This window comes from Ambystoma mexicanum, chromosome 4q, assembly GCF_040938575.1.
Source record: "Ambystoma mexicanum isolate Mex_15411 chromosome 4q, UKY_AmexF1_1, whole genome shotgun sequence".
Classification (NCBI taxonomy): Eukaryota; Metazoa; Chordata; class Amphibia; order Caudata; family Ambystomatidae; genus Ambystoma; species Ambystoma mexicanum.
Window position 1 is genome coordinate 1,233,330,340 of NC_090928.1, and position 21,493 is coordinate 1,233,351,832.

The window sequence follows — 21,493 nt, forward strand, 5'->3', positions numbered from 1 at the left end:
TTATCACAGACATATTTGTCAAATATAAAGACCTATGTCCATTTATGTGTTCCTTGATTGTATGCACTGCAGCCATACATGCTAACATTCTGTCAGAAAATAATGTACATGGTTATTATAGTTTTTGATATTGTGCTTTGCACAGTAAAAGAAGTGTAACGTTTAACTATTAAGTAATTCAATGTAAATGGATTCGGGCCTGTGCTAGTTCAGGGGAATTAATATAAACTGGTTGTATTAAATTAATTTGAAACGTCTAATTCTCTGAAATGATGAGCAAAACTCTACTTTTCATAAGGTGCTTTATTCTGCTTTGTACTTTGAACACTTTGGCCAACACTTTTTGGCTGCGCAATATAAATTTGTGAATGCTCTTTCAGTCCACGTAGAAAAGGCCTGTTGAGCATCTTAGGGTTCGATAAAAACGTTATGTATAATATTCCACAAAATGGGGAGAAGGGAGGTACCCACAAACATTATTTGGATAAGTGTAAGCTGCTTCAATATTTTTTTTAATCATGGCATTGGTGAGTGTTTAGTTAATAATAAAACAAGATTACTCTGAATGTTGATGCATTGATGTAGTTAGTCATTCTTTGCTCAAGGCAACGTGCCCATAGTTGTTCTAGTACTATCAGCCACTACATTTGTATGTTTTCTAATTAAATAATGTTTAACAATATTTAATTATGCCGCTCATGAGTAGCGTGTAGGGTTGTTCATTTTTTAAACCTGGCGTGTTCAAAGGACAATATTGAACAAATCACCTTACTTACAAAAGAAGTATTTGTTCATCGCTTGAGAGAATTGCACATATCAACGGATTTGAATATAACCAGTTTACCTTAAGTACAGGCTAAGTAGGTTTATACTGAATTAGTTTGCTAGTGGTAGGGACTTGGTCAGGTGCCAACAGTGAGAAATCCCAAGTGTCAGGTTCAACGTAGCATTGCATCAACCAAGAATCTATCGCGAGTAAGGCTCTCACCATTGTAAGCTAAAGTTCTTATTATGAATACAGTATATACTGGAAGCGATCATTACAAATTAACATTGCAAAATGCTGAAAGAGCCAGTTTACAATGCTTATGCAATGAACTAATTTTCCCTTTATAGTTTCTTTTGAAGAGAATAAACACTTATTTTACTTTAGGAATACTCTTCCTTCTTGTAAAGAGTTGCACTTAGATTAAAACCAATGATACTTTTCTTCTGTGAGTACAAAGGAAATGTTTAATTATGCATGCCGGCTACTGATAGGTTGGTAGTGCTGATGAGCCGACCCATTTGTTAGAGTATGCACAAACATTAATAATGAACACAAAGTAGAAAATATCACATTGAATTGTAGGCCCTCCAGTCTAATCCCATGTACCTTCCGAGTGATGTAGACATCCCGCAGGACACACACAATGACATTATGTGTCTCCAAATAGCAGGGTGGTCCCACCCATAGGGGATCATTCCGTCATAACTGCTCTAATTCTACATTAACCATGAAAATGGCACATCCAGCATATCCAAAAGCACAGCATATCCTAGATGCATAATCCTCCATGGAGGCCTGTGCCCCTGCTTGAAGATATGTATGCTTTTTTCTCTGGTCGCGCTGCTGTCAGCAATGTCTGGGGTGGCTCTAGCAAACGTGTAAAAACAAAGAGGTGATCGCTGGAAGGTTTAGAATGAATCTTAACCTTTGGCATTGCTCTGGGCCACCCTGCAGACCATCATTCTTTGCCTGCCTAGCAGTTCGAGCAGGGATGCTCCTATTGGTCGCAGTACCTGACTGATTTGCATATGGCTGGACCCCTTTGCAATGGTGCAGACGGGCTATAAAACAGTGGTGGGGAAGGTTGCCCAGAGCAATGCCAGTGGTTTAGATTAATTCAAAACCTTCCACCCATCACCTTTTTGGTTTTAGTTTGTCTCCCTATGTGAGAGAAGGTATGTCCAGACGTGGGTCCCTTGCTCGCTGTGCCTTAGGAAACCAAGCTGCACCTCACTGGGGAGGCCCACCAAGGCCGAAACATGTCTGGGGTTGCTTGTGTTTCCGTGTAGTGGGGACCTGGCCTAGCAGTTCGGGCAGGGCTGCTCCCATTGGTGGCAGTACATGACTGATTTTCATATGGCTGGACCCCTTTTGCAATGGCGCAGACGGGCTAAAAAACGATGGTGTGGAAGGTTGCCCAGAGTAATGCCAATGGTTTAGATTAATTTTATACCTTCCACCCATCAATGTGTTGGTTCTAGCAAACGTGTAGCTGACAAAATGGCTCTCGGCCACAGAGAGAAGGAGTGAGAAAGATACATTGGGCCTCATTACGACCCTGGTGGAACGGGTTAACGGGTGCCGCAAAAGGATGCGGACCCGTTAAACCCATTCCGCCACATTACGAGGTCCCCTCGCGGGACCCGGTAAGCACGCCTGGTAAAACCAGAGAATGGGAATGGGAGAGGGAGCAAACAACGGGCCAACTCGTAATCGGCCCGTTGTTTGCTCCCTCTCCCATTCCCATTCCCATTCAGCCCTATGGGGGCTGAAATGGCAATGGGGAAGGTCCGGGTCCTTGGAGGGAGGAATTACCGGGCCCTCCGAACTCGGAATGGCCCGGTAATTCCTCATTCTGGGAACCCGGACCCAGAGGCGATTTTTCGGCGGCAGCCATGCCGCCAATAGTGGCATGGCTACCGCCGAGGTCGTAATGAGGCCCATTGAGTGCGAGAGATCGACAGAGTGCTATAAATATTTTCTATCCATCTATCTTAATAAAACCTTTTCAATCAAGATTTAAGGTTAATCTAACAAAAAGTAAAGTGAGTAGGAATAACAAAGTTAAGGTACAAACACTATATACCACTACAAATTCAACAATGAAATGCGAAGTATGAGCACTAACTCCGTACCACTAAAAATCGTACCTTAACACTCATTTCAATTATCAGAGCAGAACACCAAGAAAGTGTTAAGTCCAGCAATGGACCACATGGTGAGAAGAGCAGTGTTCACAGGTCTGGACCCACTCGAAAGAAAATTTAGTGTAGTGGAGGAATGGAGGGAGTTCTCCCAGGGGATCAAAGCAGACATATCCATACTCTCATGGGAGGAAGAGCCTGGCATGTTATGCCAGATATACGTAAGACAGGGGGAAGTAAGAAGGCCTGCAGGAAGAAGAGATCCCATAACCCCTGTGGGTCCCACACGAGGCGCACAGAAATATGCTAAGCGAGCAAGTTCGCTAAGGGCATTTCGACAAGCCCTATCACCTAATCACAGGAGGCTAGACGAAGTACCAACTAGCCCAGTGGAAGACTCCCAGGACAAAGGTTCCTCTGGCTTGCTGGGCTACAGGGGCAATGAGGAAACTGACGTTGCTATGTTTTATTTTAAAATAAATGTTTTATTTATGTTATGTGTACAAATAGTACATTTACACAATCAGTTTCCGATAAACACATATTTCATATTAAAATGAATTATAAATCCATCAAAATATCTCAATGTAGCCAGACATCTCTCAAGAAACCCACCCTCATCGATGGACTACCTTCTCCCCCCTCCTTCATACTTAATTCATAGCAGCCAAATCTCTAATACCTTGTTTCGCAACCTTATTCAGTTCTACAAACACCTTCATTAGCATCGTAACCAGTGCCAGAGTAAGTGATGTTTGCGGTCTCGTCATGAGCCTATTCCACAGATCTTCCGATATAATTTGTGAGGTTAAATGAACAGATCTCTTAAATGTGTTAAGTCTTAATTCTGCAAAAAATAGGCAATATATAACCACATGGAGTACATTTTCCACTGTGCCCATATTACACATTCTACATATTCTCATTTTCATGGGTATAGCAAGCATAGGACCCAAAAACACCAGCGTGGGAAAGCATTGCAGTCTGACCTTTAAGTACCAATGTCTGAATTTAGCTGATGGAAACTGGACCAAATAAGACAGTGGCTTTGAGATATGCATAAAGAAGACCTCTTTACCCTTATAAAGCAGCAATCTGCCCAGATCTTGTAGATCCATAGATCTATCCCAACACTCAAACCTCCTCTTTATCACTCCCCACACTTCCGTACATTTCAGGGCCACAGCCTCCCTCATCCCATAGCACTGCCTTCTAAATTCCTTTAGGTAGGGATTGGAGTCTGTCAACATTAAGGCTCTTATGTGGAAGCCCAACACTGATTGTCCTGCCTGCTTCAAGTTTTCAATCAGAGTAAGGGTCCTTCTAATATATTGCGACCACCATGATGTCAGCCCCAGTTCAAGTCTGATGACACTGACTTGAAATGAAACCGACAAATCCAGTGCTCGATTCAGGATCCTTCCTTCCATGACATCAAAGAATTTTCTGTCCCTGATGTTTCATAATTCACAGCCATACAGAAGAATCAGTGTCCCCCCTGGCCTTATAGAACTCGATGAATGGTACCAATGAGAATACACATAATTTGTTTTTTATAGACATCAGTAATGAGATACATGGACAAGTTATTTCTTCCAATCATGCTTTCAGATTTTCTTGGTGTTTCTTAACTGCTATAGTCAAATCAAGATGACAGATTGAGTCTACTCTCTGAATCGGTTTGTCATCTATTCTCCACAAAAAAATCTTATTTTTCCTACGTGTTGTGCTCACCATGACATATGATTTTTCAGTGTTAACCTGTAGATTATTCGCTCTTAAGTACTCTGCTAAATCCTGTAACTGACGCTGCAGATCCTTCTGTGTATAATCTACCAACACTTGGTCGTCAGCATAGGCAATGCACCTTACTTGAAGATTTGGCTATTTTGGGACACACCCTCCCCAGTATCTGCTCTTTCTCCAAAGGTCCGCCATATAGAGATTAAATATCTGCCATATATAGATTAAATATCATGGGGCCAGTACACATCCTTGGCATATACCTTTGTTCACTAGCATTTTCCTTCCAGATCACCCAACATATTTAGTCTCACTCGGGTTGAATTCCCAGAATAGAGCAACTGGATTAGGGACAGCAATCCAGGATCTATTCCCCAGTTTGACAATTTCCTCCAGAGCTCTGAGATATTGACACTGTCAGAAGCCGTGGGGACATCAACTCTTGCCACATAAAGTGATTGATCCACTGGTGGTCCAGTATCCGACAGACAGGCTATCAGAGCCATCCCACTCACTTTGGTGCCACAGCCATTCCTAAAGCCAGTTTGGAGGGGGCTCAAGATGTTAGCTTCCCCGGCCCACTTCGTAGGTTTTCCAATCAGAAGTGTTGCGAAGATCTTCGATGTTGTATCGATCAGGGAGATCGGCTTATAGGACAGGTAATTATCCCTGTCTCCTCTCTTGAAAATCAGTATGAGAGTCAAAGTCTTCCACGACTCCTGATGACGTGGGTGAATAAATTATACAAAATATCCACCAACAAAGCTGGGTTGCTTTTAATGATACCTTTTGTCACACCATCATGTCCTTACGTCCTAGAAGTGTTTAATTTACCAATAATAATCTCAATATCGAGGTGATCAAATACCATGGTCTTAGGGCCAGGCTCTGATTGCTTCCAAGGAGCTCAGACTTCTTCCATCACAATCCTTGTAGTGAAACCTCTCTGAAAAGTGTGCCACCCATAATTCTTCCCGCACTCCTGCAGCCTAGTAGTTTATTTGGTTACTTCCTTTATTATTTAGCGCCCACCATATGGCATAGGTGTTCTGCGTCACAATTTTCCCTAGTATCTCTTGATTGTTTGCTATATATTTATATTGTTTACAGCAGTTTTTGAATTGCTGTTTTATCAACCTTTTCTCCTTCCAGCTGTTACGAACAGACTTGACTAAGTTCCTGATTTTCTTCCTTATTTGGCCTTTCCGAACTTGAATATTGTTGTCGAACTTGGGGTGTTTCCCTGACAGGGACACACTTGGTTGCACCAGAACTTCAGTATTCGTATGTTTCCCTAGTTTTGATAACAACTCAGGAAATGCCTCTGGAAGTGAATATAGTTTTTTATCTGTCTCATTCAACTTGGACCACCACTTATCTAGGTCCACATTGACTTGTTCTAAATTAGCGTGGAAGCGGGACAGCCTATTGCCATGGGTTGATACCACGACTGAGTCCCTTTCCATTCGTTCCACATCAGCCTTGGACATCTGTGTGCTCAGACTCAACATTGAGTGGTTACTAAGATCAGTTTTTACAATTTCAAATTTAGCAACCTCCTCCAGCCCAACATTTTTCAGGAAGACATAGTCAACGATAGATGATGCAAAGGAGTTCGTCCATGTTCGGACCTCCGCTTGTAAGCCTCCATGGAACTCACTACTAGAAACAAAGTTCCATCTAGACAAAAATCTTGACCAAATCCGGCTATAGTTCTCCTTTGCTAAAGTCTCCTGCCAAGACCACCCTTCCCTCCAGATTCTCATGCAACCAGCATATTATAACCTCATCAACATGGTATATAACATCATCCACTTCCATAGATATAGGGTTGAAATAGATGTTAATCAGCTGTGTGGGTGGCTGCTTAATTTTATTGTTAGTATCACAGATCATTACTACCAGAGTGTCTTCAGAATGAGTTGGTAATTTCTTAATATAATGTGATTTCTTGATTTTAACTGCTGTGAGACGTCCCCCATAGTTCTTCCTCTAATGCCCTTCTTTGAAAAGTGGAGTGGGTTGAATATCCCTCACCCCCCCATATAGGGGTTGATCTTAGCCATATCTGCGGTAGAAGTATGAAGTCATAAGGATCCAACATCCTTGTCTTGTCCTTATTCATAAATGAGTTGTGACCCTGTGAGTTTCAACTTAATAGCAGGGTCACTTCTCTAGAATCCCGGTCTCTTCCTGTTGAGGCTGGGAGTGCATCCTTCTGCAGGAACTTGGCTTCAATTTGCTTGCAGAAGTTCCTATATTTCTGCTTTATGCATCTTATCTTACAAGTCTTTATGTCCTGTTTGCTCCGAAACATTATGACGGACCTAATCGCTACTCTGGATTCGTGTTTTTTTCTTGCAAGATGTTCGTTATACTGATGTAAATGGTCACCTGGGTTGATGTTGACCTTTCTGGGCCTGTCTGATAGACAATTAGACAAAGATCGCAATATGGTCTTTGCATAATTGCCGACACCGAAGCAAATACGTTTCGCCTCCTGTGTAGTTTGTTGCAGCAGGACATTGAACTCTTTATTTAATTTATTTGAAATATTGTAAGACCAGCGCAGCCTATTGCCTCTATTATTGATACTGAGATTAGTCGTACCATTTGTGGCGAACATGACATAGATCACATCAATCTTAACTTTTATCATATTATGGTTGCTCCAATTATTTTCAAAGACACTGAAGTAAGAATATACATTCAATAGAAAGCGATCTACAAATATGTAGTTGAGAGTGGAATAGCTAGTGCCTCTGTGCCATGTGGGTGCTTTTAAGCCAGTCTTTGGGTCGAGTCCATTGACCATAAACAAGTCTAAACTGTGCATAGTAACTGCCCAGTCTAGGTTCACCAGGGTTTAGAACCCCCGGGAAGCTGCCTGGCACAGACTCTATTCTGTTCTACATTGGGCAGTGAGCATGGACAATCCACGTTGGTATCAGGTAATATTTTCGGGAACGGCCATAGGCGATATTTTTGGTGGTGAACATATTAGGTGCGGGGGTTGCGGGGAAGTCCCACGCACATAAACAAATGATGCAGGGGTTGCGGGGGTGTCCCCCGCAGGGTCCATGTGTTATTTTCACCGCAAAAATATGGGGATATTTTTGCATCGCGATATTTTTCCGGCGAAAATATCACATGGAGCCTCCACGTTCAGGTCCCCGGCCACCAAGATGGAGCAACCCTTGTTTGTCAGCCTCCAACATGTGATGCAAGTGTGTAATGTCTTTAAGAAGTCTTCCAAATCCGCTGCCCCTTTGTGCCAGTATATATTTACGAGGAGAAGAGGGGCACGCAATTTGGCAGAGTGCGGCTCAACAGCCGAAACCCCAAACTAAGTTTTTACAATCTTTGTGGCTGTCAAGGCATGGCGTGTTTGAATTGCAATAATTAGCCCACCAGAAGAGCGTCCTGTTTCCCCAGAAATTGCTGACGGATGGAAGAGATCATAACCGTCCAGGCAGGGACATTTGGTTAGCTATGTTTTCTGAAAGAACAGTATATTACTGACCTTCAAATGGGACGAGGCCTCGGTTTTGTCATGTAAATAAACAAATCCTCGGGTATTCCAGGTGACTAATTTAAGGGAAAGACTGACAATGTTAGATTCTTCAAGGCTTACATCAACTATAATTTCTGTCCCACCAGGCAGCAGGCGAGTCGTATTGGACGTAGGATTGTGCACCAGTGACGTCTTTGTGACCTGCTACCCTTGGCCCCCGCTTGTGGGTAGCATGAATTTGGATATGACATGGCGTTACGACTTCGTGAAAAGGCAGTTTTGGATCGTTGCAGCTCTCCATGTTAAAGCCAAGATTTTCAAATTTGGCTTTTTCGGCCAAAACTAAGCCCATCGCCAGTCGTGAAGCAAAGTGAGTTACACACTTGCTGGCTTGCAAACGGTCAGGAAAGTGAATTCTTTCAATGTCAAAAGAGGAGATTGATCGTAATGTAGGGATTTTAGCAAAGATTGTTAGAACATTTGATCTGTTCAAACAAACCGCCGTGGCTCCAGGATGTTTACAGGTCATAGATAGCTTTTTAGAGTCCTTTCTCTCTTGATGGAATGAGGACTGACCAGCTTGCAAACGTGTTACGTTCTCGTCAATTAATGTCAGCCGGTCGTCATATTGACGTGGGGGCAGCAAGTCCTTTTCAAAGGTTGCTTCATCGGGGTGGATATTGCCATTTAAGTCAGCTCCCTTGGCGCCATGCAAAACGCTACCGACCACAGATACACATCTGCGGGGTTCATTTCCATCATAATTCCCCTCGTGTGGTGGGTTCGCCACCCGTATCCTTAGTCCAGCAGGGTTTATGGGTATCGCACATTGTCCGAACACGGTCAGTATAGTTTGCCCAGGAGGGACCTTATGACTACGTTGGGGTCGGTAGATCAAGAAGCAATGGGTCCCTCATAGTTAGCATGTGTGGAAGGGTCACAAGCATCCATAATTCGATCTTCTTTGCCGCCTCCCTCTTTAGCAGAGTGTATAGCCCTGTTTACAGAGGTTGGGAAATGATCCTCCCAAGTGAAACACCTTATTCATGGCAATGGCTAGCTTAACAGAATAACATCTAGTGGCACAAGGTGCGCTCCCTACCATGCACTCCAACAATTAATAACCATTCTCACAGACATGAGTATTTGGGCTTTCAGTTTTATTTGCCTTGCATAGCACTCATTTTGGCTCCTTACACATGGGACTTCGCACTTGTTCTCTTGGCACTTAGTGGCAGTTTCCACACACCCCTAACTTCTTCAGCATGTACACAACTCGGTTTTAACAATTAGTCTCGGCCTCATGAGTAGGGCACTGTTAATAGGCAGCCTACTGCATTGAAAGTTTTTCTTCAGCATCATCACAGAAGCTCAGCCCGGGCCCATGTACATTGCAACCTCCATTGATTACCTTAGCATACAAACACATAAGGAAACCTAACCCTCTCAATCGGATCCCCGGGCTCCATAAAGACCCTTCACATAGGCACACATATTATTCTATTCATGTCTGCACTTTACCTCTATAATCCGTCTCATCGAGATACTACACATACAACACCTAGCTGATGACAAGGGCAGCCCATCAAATAGGCCAAACAAAAAGACACAGACTATTCCATATGGAGGACCCGGTTCTTAGAGGCCCCAAATAATCTCTGGACAGACCAACAAGCACTCATCGACCCACCTGCGCCCCCGCCCTCACCACCACACGCCCTCCTTATTTTATGCAGCAATCTCGCACTCCCAATTAGAGATGCACACACAACCTCTCTGTACATGCACCATCTTATTTCTGATACACAACCCTATATCTGACATCGCCCCTACTTCTGGCCAAAGCAGCTTAAGGCCGGACTATAACTACATGTTTTTTACTATGCCTGGGGGAGACTAAGTGTTGGCCTTTGCACAGACAAGTATCATTGGTTGGATCACACCCCTATTGGAATAAGTCTTAATGAAGCCTTTTCACATCTATGGAAGACGTAATGCCGGTCGCTGATCCTAGCCCAGCATTTTAGCACTGCACATCCTGGTTTACACCATCTACCATATTCTCTTCTTATTTTCCCAGATATTCTTACGAAGACATTTCCAAGGACTACCATCTCTACCTGAAGACAGACTTATGCCTTTCAGTCCTTTAAGAGGTTATGACTCCTAGACGTCTAGCCAGATTCTTCTGTGATGGTATAGAAACCGCCTTGACTACATTCGCTGCAGTTAGAAGTCACCATCACTCAGAACCCTTTGAAAGTTAACATGTGTTACGCCAGTACATACTCCTTTTGTTGAAATAGAATATGCTGTTTCTTCCCCAGACCTTTTCCATTCTTTACTAGAACTTAGAGCTCTCACCCTTTCTTCATCTTACACCTTTCTTACTTTCTTCCAGAACTCTTCCACCTCAACCTTACTGTAGCAGAAACCAGGAATTGCAAGTGACGACCAAACCCGGCCCTGAAACAACATCATTTGCTCTTCCCTCACCTATTGTTTTCTTGTTCATAATATTGGTCCTTATTTTCCTCTTATCGAAAACTCTTGCCTCGCTTCATAATATACACACTGCCTGTACCCCAACTATTCTCTCCCTCATCTCTGGGAAATTACTACATTTAAAGAGATAAGTCACTTCTTCCCCACACAGGTCGGCCTCATTCATATCCACCTGCACTCTGACACAGAAATGCATTTTCTAATAGCTAGGCTACTCCCTCCACCTATTTGCACATCTTTATACAGATTTGTGCAGCATTTACAGCTTCAGGACAAGCACCTTCTCTGTAACTCTATAAGCTAATCAAAGCTAATCAAACCAATACTCATGCCGTAGCATGACTAGGTCACACAAGTATAGATTTGGTAGAAATCATTCTCGAAGGGCTATAAACAGAGCCATTTTACACTGTGCCTCTATTTCATCTTCTCACTTGGGCCACATCTCTCGCCTCCATGAATTTTCACCACCAACCCTATTTCCTCCCTCTACATTGTAAGAACATTACTCGCCCCCAAACACAGGGGTTATGTGTAGAAATCCTCTTCTTCCAACTCCCCAACCCCTTCCACCGTCCACTTATACTACCTCCAGCTCGCACCCCTCAAATCTAATCACGCTTAACAGTCATAACCATACACCCTCGGTCAGCCCCCCAACAGGCCACGTTCTCACCTCAGGATATCTTGGACCTTGCACAAGCGGGTTTCAGACGTGGTCATCGTACAGAATCAGTTCTCCTCTCTATCTGGGACGAGATATAAACTTAGCAGTGACGGTAACAAGGCATTAGCCCTCATACTCCTGCTCTTATCAGCATCATTTGATTTGGTTGACATGAACATCCCCCACCAGTGCCTATTTGATTGTGGGATCAGAGATAGAGCTCTCGAATGACTAATGTCCTTTCTCACTGACCGATCACAATACATCTACATTGCTCCCCTCCCCTTAAAACATTTTCCTTTTGATGTACCCAAAAGTGCCTCATTATCCCCCTCACTCTTTAACCTCTACTTCAGCAGCTTTCCTTCCTTCCTAAGATCTCTCATTCTCTCCCACTGCAACTACGCAGACGATACACAACTCATCCTCACAATACAGAACTATTCTGCCCCTTTGCTCGACATCTCAGAATGCATTAAAAAAAGAAATAGACACTTGGATGGCACATAACCATCTCCTACTGAACCCAGAAAAAACAGAAATCCTGATAGCTTGGAAAGTATCATTGAAACTCATTCTCCTAAAACATACTCCCAGACGGTCAAAATCTAGAAGTGACTGGATGCCAACTTTTCACTTGAACCTCAAACCACCTCTGTCGCTCAACAAGTTTTCGCCCACCTGAAAGCCCTCAGAAAGATCCTCCTATATCTAGCTTTTCCCCAAAAATGCACGGGTATTATATCAATATTAATTAGACTAGACTACGCAAATAGCCTCTACCTAGGGGCCCCAGCATACCTCATTGCCAGACTCCAGAGAGTCCAGAATGCAGCTGTGTGTACCTTACTCCGACTGGGATAGACCAATGACATCTCACCGGCTCTGCAGTCCCTACATTGGATCCCAGTAGGTAGGAGCATTGCCTTCAAAACACTGTGCATAACATTCCAAGCAATTCACGGAAAAGGACCCACATTTAGTCAAGAAATATTCAATCGACACACTCCCAACTGAAACCTCCGATCAGCCCTAGGCATGACTTTGGTGGTACGCTCCTATTGTAAGAGGAAATTGGGAGGACTCTCCTTCTCAATTCTCGCACCACAACTCTGGAATACTCTCCCCAAAGAGATTAGAGCCTTACAGCACCAACCCCAATTTAAAAGAGCCATCAAATCTTGGATTTTCACTTACTAATACCTTGACTATTTTCTAACAACTTCCACTCACTAAATAGCGGTCCAATGACCCACAGAAGCCTGCCACTCGCACTCTACCTGCATATGTACTCAGGAATTGTACAGTATGCGTCACACTCACCCCACAGCAACTACACCCTAACCGCTCCTTTTCCCCATCTTATCTAAACAGTTCAAGATCTTGCAATCAATGGAAGGTAATATTACTTAGAGACCCCTTGATCTATATATTCAGTTTTCATGTCACGCGTTCACTCTAATATTTGATCACCACTAATCACTTCGGAGATTTCTTGTCTGTCATATCATGCTGTGCCCCAGGCCCATTTCACCCCAGAATGTATTGTTCCCCATTTCACCCCTAGCGTATGCCGAAGTAGCCTGCTCGCCTCTTTTCAAATAACGTTTTACTGCTCAACCCTAAGTTGCACACTGTGTTTTCTTGCTTTATAAAAATATTTTGCGCATTACTTTTAATGCATCATATGACACCCTCAAACGCTATTGCTGTAAGATTATTCAATTCTAAGGACACAAAGCCTTAACGCAGCATTCTACTTAGAACAGATATATGCTGTCCAGGACTTCAGGCCTTTGATTTGGCGTAGGTCTGGGAATCCTGTGTTGGACTATTTTATGGACTAGGTGCTCGTTGAACCAACTCTGCACTCATCTTCTGCAAGAAAGGGCCTTTTCCATCCTTGCTTTCATCTTACCATCAGTTTGACCTTTCATTTGGTGTTCTGTATACCAAGGTTGTGCCACATCACTCCATTTTTCTCTGCCAGAATGTGAAACAACCTTCTGGGTAGCATGACCCTCAAGTATTCTCCCTACGTCTGCTTGATATATTAGTGATATATAAGTGGGGATTTCCACCGTAGGCCTTGCCCCCCAGGCTTGCCTTCTACATTGGGAACCTCACCTTCTGCTGTTTACTTGCCCACTTAGTTATATTACACCACTTGCCCATGCGGCTCTTACGTACTGCAGCACTCTTCTTTCAGTCAATCTCACTCTGCCTTTATCACGTGCCTCACTTTCCCTGGCCAATAATACTTATGTGCAATGTTAAGATGTCTCAGGCGAGACTCAGCATCCCGGTCCCTCTAGCTTAGGGCAACCTAACCTTCTGCCTGGACTAGCTGTGACATGCTAATGATCCATACTACACATCTACGGATGTTTATATCATGGCCCATTAAAGGTTTACTCATATGAATATTGCACTATGGCCCACCAGCGAGAAAGCTCCCGTAGCCAGACCGAGCACAGGCTATCTACTGCACCTGTCAGAACACAGCACAGTAAAACACTGTTTCATTATATTTTCCTATGGCCCCCTATAGCATAAACTAAGTTCAGGCCTTCCTGTTAGATAAGCTTGCACTCGCATTCTCTGCCCGCCACGGGATGCTATCAGAGTATGGCTCCAGGTGGGGGGAGACAAGTTGGTTATTTCACCCTTTTTGTGTCCTCCAACTTTTCTTTCAGGACATAGCGAACTCTTGGCTCTGACACCTCTGTCAGTGGGCTCAGTAGCACCAGGTGTTTGGAGGACTCCCCACAAGGGACACAATAGGATTCTCTGGTGCCTAAGCCTCCACAACACCCAGGAACTCTTGAGCACATCTCAAAGCCATCATACATCCATACCCTTACTCATAATTAAACCTACAACACATTTATTTATTTATTGTATTTATTGTTTGCTTGTTAGGTGCTTATACAGCAAGTAACATACTGTTTCAAAGCGCCCGCAGGGCGGGGGGACAAGGGAGTGAAATACATTACAAACAAAATAATTAATAAGAGCAGTGGAGGGAAAAGGAGGAAGGACGAACCTACTATGCCTTGTGATTATTCAGAACGTGCAAGTGCAGCACGGAAAAGGGCTGAGGGAGTAAGTGCTAGGGAGTCCGGGCTCATGGATGAGCCGCAGATGAAGTGCTTAGGTAGTTGAGTGCTACATGGACAAAGGGCACGTTAGGAGGAAGTGCGATCCTCCAGGGTGGAGGGTGTGCAAGGCAAGTGCTGAGGGAAGACAGGAGCTGGGCCGATTGGGTGTGGGAGGACAGGGGCCCGAGGATGCATAAGGGCCCCAGACACCAATCACTGCAATTGTGGGATTAGCAGAGAAGAGAAGAAGGGAAGGAGGAGCTTCCGTAATTTAAGAAAGTCCTGCTCCAGGCGAATAGGCAAGGGGAGGCTGTTTTCATAGGAGGGAGCCAGCTGAGGAAAGCGATCAACCACCTACTCTCTGTTTAGCAAAACGCTTTATACCTAAAGAGTTGGTGCCAGAGGAAAGAAGTGGTCTAGAGGGAGTAGTAAGATACAGTTGTAGATAGTGTGGTCCTCAAGCCCATACAGCCTTGTGGATGATGCAGAGGGATTTGAATTTAATCCGTGGAGCAACCGGGAGCCAGTGAATAGTTTTTAGGGCAGGAGAGATGCGGTCCCTGGGCTTAAGGCCAAGGATACGTCTTGCTGCCCTATTTTGGATTAGTTGGAGGGGTTGCAGAGTGGAAGAAGGTAGATTCAGGAGTAGGCTATTGCAATAGTCAAGCCTAGAGAGAACCAGGGCTCGGGTAACATTGAGCCTTTGAGGGAAGTGAGAAAAGAGAGCATTCCTTTGACAAGGAAGAGCTGAAAGTGGGACTTCTTGGCAATGTCCTGAGTGTGAGGGAGGAAGGAGAGAGAGGAGTCGAAGATGACTCTGAGGTTTATGGCTTCAGAAGAAGGAGCAGGGGGAGAGCCCAAGGAGGAAGGGAAGAAGAAGGGAGCAGGGGTCCTGATGCGAAGTGTCTCACTTTTACAGGCATTGAGGCAGAGATCATTGGCGGTGCACCAGGATTGGATGGCAGATAGGCAGTCAGAGATGATGGAGGGTGAAAGAGGGTCAGCAGGAAGAGCTGTGTGTCGTCTGCATAACACTGGAAGTTGGAGGAGAAGAAAGAGATGAGGCGTGCAAGCAGAGTGAGGTAGATGTTAAAGAGTCAAGGGGAGAGGATTGAACCCAGGGGGACACAACAGGTGGAGAAAGAAGTAGGAGAGGAGAAGGTGCCCAAGATGACTTGGGAAGAGCGGTCAGAAAGAAAGGATGTCAGCCAGTTCAGTGCCCGTTCCGAGATACCAAGGGTATCTTGGAGCCTTTGTATGAGGATGGAATGGTTGACTGTGTCAAAGGCAGAGGAGAGATCGAGAAGCGAGAGGACAGCAGGGGAGTTGGAGTCCAGAGATGCGAGCATTGCACTCTGCACATTGCACGTTGCACTCTTTACTGACAAGATCATGTATCTACCCATCATAGACAACTCCTTACTCTTCTCATGACTGTTTCGGTCTAAACCCTTACTACGGTACATGCAGCCCAGCTAATGCTACTACCCATTCCTCATGTCATCCTCCCATACCCTTGACCCCTTTATCATCTGGTCTATCTCTGACTTTACTCCCCCTGTTCCCAATTCCCATTTACCTTTATCCTCTTTTCCTACTGACCCCACAGACTATGCTCTGCTTTGCACCTTGTGTGGGGTCAAAGTTCACCCACACAGACAGGGTATCAGTATAAAAGCTAATTAAGATAGCAATATATATATATATATATATATTTGTTGTAACTTTCAGGTTCTCCTTTGCTATGCACTTTTTACTAATAAAGAACATTTGGTGCTACCTGATCTTTGCCGTGAAGCCCTTTATTTGCTAAGGACTGGATTCACTGGACCTGGCTGCTCTTGGGAGTGCATTCCGCAGGTTTGGCCCTCTTTTGGGCTTAATTTTCGTTTGAAAATATATATATATATACATATATATATATTGCTATCACATTCAATCAATAATACATTTATTTTGGCAATATTGCCATAAATGTAGAGACATTGTAATACACATAAGACCAATAAAAAGAGGCTTGAAATGTTGCCATAGAAGTGGACACGTCCAAATACACATGAAATCAATAAAAGTAAGATGGAAGTGTTGCCAGTACATATTTCCAACAAAGAAAGCATGATTACATCAGATATTTTAAAACAAATACCTATTTTTAACAACCTCAGTATAGATATGTATAATCCTGTTACAAATCAAATCAAACTTAGCTTTATTTCAGCACTGGTCATAAAAGCATACAAATTCATAACACATTACTTCACATACAATTAGAAAAATATTTGCTATCAATGTTAAAAACTTCTTATAGCAGCAATGTTTTAAAATACATTAAATAAAATGCTTTTAAGTTTGAATTGATAATTCTTTAGAGCTAATTGCATTGTTGCTACTATTAATACATACATGTATTAATCAAGCTAATTCAACAGTTAAAAAATAACTAAAATGTTATTAATTAGTTATAAAAATGTATTCAATATTTTGTACAAAAATGGGATTTAAGAACCTAAAAGATAGAGAGAGTACACTTGCAGCCGTGTACCAATATACATTTAATTTTATGACACTAATGCTTTGCAGGCAGTTTGAGTATCATCATAAATACCAGAACTTTCATCAGCGCAGCCATGCCCAATGGATATAACATGCTACACATGTCACAAAGTTGGGGCTAACAGTGCCATAATTCCAGAGCATCCACTGTTGAATGAATGCCCTCCTTCTTCAGCAGAGGTTTCAAATATTGTATGCTCTCTGTTTTCCGAAATTCAAACACAAACAAACAGTAGTTTCCTCTCCTAGGTTACACAGTGGCCATAAACCCTCCCCACCATGTTTCCAGGCTCTAGTAAATGCAGCAATCTGTACATTTCCTAGCCTAAAGCTGACGAATAAGGCTGGCGTGTAAGGTTGGCTCAAATAGTCAAGATAACCTTCTTGTCCAAAATCCAGCTTTAGCAGCTTCCACCAAATTTGTCGTAGCTAGGATGATTGCGTTTTCCTTTACTCTAACTTTGGTGCCCCAACGATCATGTGCGGGTCTTCCCATAGTGCGGTTTCATTCAAACAGTGCAATAATTTTTGAACATGCACTACACAGCATCTCATAGCATCTCGATTTTCCCAAGGCCTTCAACACTTCATAGCCTTATCCAGTAAAATACTGAATTGAGGGCGGCCTGTTCTCCAATTGGGTACACATCAAGGTCCAAGTGCAACAGTGCATTTGGGGAGTCTGGTGGAATCTGAAGCAACTGTTTCAGATGCTTATTTTCAGCTCTTTCTAGGCCTGTCGTGTTTCCTGGCCCCACAATTCTGCTGGAATAACTTGCTTGCAATACAATTCTAAAGGTGGGGCAATTGTGCCCCTGCCATATTTAGCAGGGACGATTCTGTGTGGTCCTGGGTATTTCCACAGGTTTGTTCATGCCTTATCTACATGGGTTGCCCACAGACCGTTCTCATGGAATCTAATTCCAAGGTAGTCAAAGAACGGTACTTGTTCTAAGCTTTTCCCCCTACACTGCTGTAACGCTCACCTGGCTCCCACGGAGGCGCTGGTCTAGTCTGGGTTGCTGTGGCCTCTTCAAGCTTGATGCGCAGAACTCGGAACACCGATTCAACAGGACCCCCAAATCTTGCTTGTCTGGCCCGTAGGAATATCCTTCTGCAGATGAGAAAGGGGATTAACTGTCTGCAGAATAGTGTGCTTGCTCCCCTCTTTCCCCCTTCATTCTTCTCTGACTTCCTCCAAAACCCCCGGTTTAAGCTCACCTTATGGTTTGGAAGGATGAACTCTCCATCCTGCTTCTGGTGCAGGGGCGCATGTTCGTCCAGTTACTTCACTGGTTTTCAGAATGGCGCTGGCAAAATCCACTTGACTTTTCTGAGCGATACACCGTAAGTATGAAGATTCAAAAGTTCAAGTGTGAGCCTCTTTTTATGTTGTCTTCCTAACCTGTGATCTGTCCTTTATTTCAGGTGCAGAATGAAGGCGATGCGTTGAGGGGTTAAATTACCGATGGTAAAATCAGGTGAGTTAGTGATGAGGGCGACCCCTCTAAATGTCTTTATAATTCCCCAGTAATGTCTTTTGTCCTTTCCCCGTAGGGGCTGGGGTGCGGTACCTGCCAACGAAGCGGCGCCGACCCGAAATGTGGAATGGTTCACCAAGAAAAGCCGGTAAGTATTATGGCTGAAAATTAGGCTTCCCTCCTGTGTTCCTTCCGCTCACCTTTTGTCTCTTCTTCTCTCCCCTAGGAGCAGAGATGTGGCGACCGGTGCTGACAGCCGCGATGGAGCCGGGAGATGTCTCGAGGACAGGTGAGTGAAGCGCGGCGCTGCAGCGAGCAACACAATGCTTTTAAATGGAAGTCTTTCTTCAAGAATGCTGGCGTGAAGGTTCCGGATGCAGGCAAGAAGTTTGAATAAGTTCTTGGTTTTCACCTTTCTCTTCTCTTCCTTCCTTACAGGTGTTCCAGGTTCGAGGCGGGTGTGGCTGGAGTCCAGGTGCAGGAGCAGACACGGTGAGCGTTCAGCTGCTGGGATGCAGAACAACGCGAAGCGTGAGCTACTGTCTGGGCGTGGCTTAAATAGCCCCCAAAGTAGTTCCAGGTAAGTATCCTTCCCCAGCCACGCCCGAGTGGAAAAATAGTCCCCATGAAAAAATAGTCCCTTTCAGGTCTCAGGGAGGCCTGAATCTTGCAGCATGGTCTGCATCAGGTAAGTGCACAAAACACCTTCCTTTATGAGCCTGGCGCCTATGGCGCCAGGACTGATGTCCAACATGAACCTGGCGCCAAAGGCGCCAGCACAGAGTCCAAAGAGCCCCTATAAGGGGCCGCTGGGCTTTTACCCGGGGGCATGATGCCTGCTCCCGGGGGTGCTGGGCCTGGCCTGGTGCTCCGGGGGTAGGCATCATGACAACTGCTATGTCACGTTTTCAATGCCTGGAATACCAGGATCTGAAAACCACTACCTTTGTTTTATAAACGTTAAATCTAAGATTAAGATCTTCACATTTTCTTAGAAAGATATCCAAGTTATATATCAAGCCCTGTGGGGTGGTGGCTAACAATGCTGCGTCAGCTGCATACAGGAGTGCTGGATATTTATACATGCCCATTTTAGGGCAATCCAAGCACCCCTGTAAAAGTGATTCAGTAACCTCTTCAATAAATATACAAAATAACAAGGGGGCAAAGACGCAACCTTGTCTTACGCCCTTCAGGAATTCAAAAGGGTTAGTAACTTCCCCAGCTAGGCTGTATCCCACCACTGCTTCGTAGTTACAATACAGCGTCTGAATTACAGAGATCAAATGACAGGGTACCCTTCTTTTCTTCAAAACTTGCCAAAGGGTTTGCTGGCCCAATGCGTTAAATGCAGTCTTAAGGTCCACAAAGATTGCATAAAACTTCATGCCATTCGGAGCCGCCCTGGAAGGAAGGTGTCAGTAGACGCTGCCGTTGAGCATCGTAGTGCGACCTAGCTTGCGCGGCTTTGTCTTCCGACGCAATCTTCAAATTGGATATCTTGAAAAGAAGCAGAAACAGCTGTAGATCCGTGGGCGCAAGCAACAATTTTCGATTTTGGAGCGTGCTCATTTACTTGGTAGCTGCTTGCAGCTTTAATTCTGTGCATGTGACTTTCTGCATGTAATGTGAATACAGAAGCAGCTAATTGTTTTCTTAGTGTAAATTCCATGTTCAGGAAAGTTATGAGGATATATAGAAGTACAGAAATTACAAAAGCAAAGCTGGACTTCTATGAAAACCAATAGAAATAACTATAGTTCTGTTATATGGTTCCACAGAAAAGAAGGTTGAAGTGTATATTGAACTAAAACCCCTATGAGCAAAACAGGAGATTAAACTTAAATTCATTGATCAATTTATGTAAAAGAAAATACTGGAATTTCCAGACATTGTGGGATTTTCACTCCACCAGTGTTGCAGAGGCGTACACGGGTAATGAGAATAAAAAGAAAATCTGAGAGTAGTGAAGAAGGTGGCAGTAGACCATAACTCAGAGTATTTCTCACTTGCCATTTCTCTTATCATCCTTCCCAATCTGCAGGTCTCCAGACGAGTTTATGAGAAGATTCAATGTTGTTTTTCTTTTGTCCAATTCCGCTTTAACATTATCTATGGCGTTGCAGGAAAAAATTGAAAAAAAACACCATGCATAGAATTTCTCTGAATTTTTCATGGAAGCTTTGAAGAAATGGTTGTTTTAAATAGCTTTTTACGTGGCGGTTTCCCTCAAGGGAAAAAAAACATTTTGTACCAAATATCTCAAAATTGCCAACTTTGATTTTCATGATTTTTCCCATGCAACTAATCTAATCAGGAATTGGTGCACTGAAAAAAATGAAGATCCAGTTGGCCACTTCTGAGTTTTGGGATTTATCTATATATCACGCATGTGCACAATGAATGAACATTTTCTGTACAAACTGTACATATACGTGTATGCAGCGTCAACACGCATTTATGATTGTTAAAATCCTCCACACCTTCATGTGAGTATTCATACTGTACAAGTATGAACTGGAAAGCATATACATGCAGAACCAATGGCAATTACATTCACTTACACACATAGAACTAATGCGAGTACACTGAAATATACACATGCATCCACGCACGCACACATACACACTGTTACAATGTTCCATTCCTCCATTTGACTTTACATACCGTACATGCACAAACTGCATGCTGTTAAAATCCTAAACTCCTCCATGCAAGTGTCCATATCGTAGAAGTACAAAGTGGATGGCACATACACATAGAACCAATGGAAGTACACACACACAACCACAGTTAAAATCATACATGCCTCCATGTCATTGTATATCGTACATTCTTGAACTGCACACTTTGTTCAAATCCTACACGTGAGTGTAGAGTCAATACATGCAAAATAAAAGGTATTCCTTCATGTGAGTGTAAATATCTTACATGTACAAATAGTACACACACGCAGAACCAATGGCAGTGCACGGACACACACACCCACATGCAAACAGTTGCTTTTCTAAATCCA

General features: G+C 43.6%; 1 protein-coding gene across 1 annotated transcript in view; it reads left to right on the forward strand.

Annotated features, from left to right (window-relative positions):
* Window positions 1-21,493, forward strand: part of LOC138467356 (maestro heat-like repeat-containing protein family member 2B) — a 239,651-nt gene that overhangs the window by 112,222 nt on the left and 105,936 nt on the right. The window lies entirely within an intron of this gene.